The following is a 2,483-nucleotide window of genomic DNA, read 5'->3' as shown; positions in this document are numbered from 1 at the left end:
GAATCTCAGATCTGTACCTCTGAAACAAGTAATGCAATATATGTTAAGAAAAAAAAAAAAGAAGAAGATAGCAGGAGGGAAAGAATGAAGAGGGGAAATCGGAGGAGTAGACGAACCATGAGAGACGATGGACTCTGAAAAACAAACTGAGGGTTCTAGAGGAGAGGGGGGTGGGACGATGGGTTAGCATGGTGATGGGTATTAAAGAGGGCACGTTCTGCATTGAGGACTGGGTGTTATGCACAAACAATGAATCATGGAACACTACATCTAAAACTAATGATGTAATGTATGGGGATTAACATTACAATAAAAAAATTAAAAAAAAAAAAAGAATAAACAGCCCAGGATCAGACCCACACAAATATAGTCAAATTGATCTTTTGACAAATAAGCAAAGGTAATTCAATAGAGAAGAAGAATGTTTTCAACAACTGGTCCTGGGACAACATGACATCTACATGCGAAAAACAAAAACAAAAGGAAAAAAAACAAACATGAATTTAGAGACAGACCCTGCAACAAAAGCACCTTAACATGGATCATATACCTAAGGGTAATGGGCAAAACTATAAAATTCCTCAAAGATAATATAAGAGAAAATCCAAGTAACCCTGGGTCTGGCAATGAGTTTTTAGATACATAGCAAAAGTATGATCCATAAAAAAATATAATAAGTTGGACCTTATTAAAAACTTCTACTCTGTGAAATACACTGCTATAAGAATTAAAATACAAGTAACAAATTGGGAGAAAATATTTACAAAACACATAGGGTAAATAACTTGTATCCAAAATATATAAAGAACTTTTAAAATTCAACAATAAGTGCTTTTGTTTTCTTCAAGTATATAGTGAGTAGTAGAATTAATGAATCATACAGTACTTCTATTTTGGAGACAACTCAATTTTAAAAATAAGCTAAAGATATGAACAGACACCCACCATATACCAATAGCAAATAAGCATATGAAAAGATGTTCATCATAAGTCATTAGGGAAATGCAAATTAAAACCATAATGAGATGCCAACATACAACTATTAGAATGGCTAAAATCCAAAACAATGACATCAAAGCTAGTGAGGTTGTGGAGCAACAGGAACTCTCATTTTTTGGTGCTCATGGAGAAGTCCCACATAGTCATATCCACTCTAGCAAGGGCTTCAACACTTAAGAACTTACTCTTCTGATCATTCTAAACATATTCTTATCATATGATTTAGCAATCACAGTCCTTGACATTTGCCCAGATGAGTTGAAAACATCTATCAACACAAAAATCTACACACAGATATTTATATCAACTTTATAATAGCTGAAAGTTGGAAGCAACCAAGATGTACTTAGTAGGTAAATGGATAAACTGAGTACATTAATATAATAGAATGTTATTCAGCAATAAAAAAAAATGAGCTATCAAACCACAAAAAGACATTAAGGAGGAAACTTAAATGCATATTATTAAGCAAAAGATGACAATCTGCAAAGGTGACATATTGTATGATTCCAACTATAAGACATTCTGGAAAATATCAATCTATGGAGACAGTAAAAGATCAGTGGTGGCCAGGGACTTGGGGGAAGGAGAAAGAGGTATGAATAGTTGGAGCACAATAAATTTTTAGGGCAGTGAAATTATTCTTTATGATATTGTAATGGTAGTCACACGATATTTATATGCATGGATTTTATATGCATCTATAAAAATCTAACTACAACACAAAGAGTTAACCCTAAAGTAGAGTATGGATTTTTAGTATCATATTAGCTCATCATTTGTAACAAGTACACCACATTATTACAAGATATTAATAATAGGAGAAACCAGGGAGGGATGTGGTATGTGGTATTTTCTAGTCAATTTTTCTGTAAATCTACAATTGCTCTATAAATGAAGTCTATTAATTAAAAAACAAATGAAAATTCTGACTTGACTTCTTGCCTAAAGGCAAGTCATTCTATCCCTGAAAGGAAATAAGCTACATAATTCAAAGAATCAGTGAGTAAAACAGAGCTCTTCTCAGGAAGCAGATTTAAATTTGCTCATATGGTCAAAACTACATAAATGAAGCCCCAAAATTATATTTTAAAAACTTAATAGGCCTCTAAGAATATATGGCTTACCTTTGGTTCTCTGACATCTCAGCATATCAACAAACTGCCTCATCTAAAAGGCCAGTGCCTTACATCTACACTTCTAGAAGTGGGCAATGGTGTGAGTTGAAGGGAAAGGCAGACCTTGCAAAACAATCATAGGTGAAGCATCCTTGAGCATGTGGAATGATGAAATACCCTGTCAGGGAGATGCAGAAAAGCAGAGACAAGCATAAGATAGAGGCTAAGGATGAAATCACTGGGGCAAAAGGACACTAGTACAAATTATAAAGTCCTAGACAGTACAAGAAAACAGACTGAGCTGGATACTGATACACAAGTGGTAGAATCATGTGTTGAACATTGTATGTTCACACAAACATATCA

Source organism: Leptonychotes weddellii, chromosome 7 (assembly GCF_054177405.1).
Source record: "Leptonychotes weddellii isolate Sample4059 chromosome 7, ASM5417740v2, whole genome shotgun sequence".
Lineage (NCBI taxonomy): Eukaryota > Metazoa > Chordata > Mammalia > Carnivora > Phocidae > Leptonychotes > Leptonychotes weddellii.
This window is presented reverse-complemented; position numbering follows the sequence as displayed.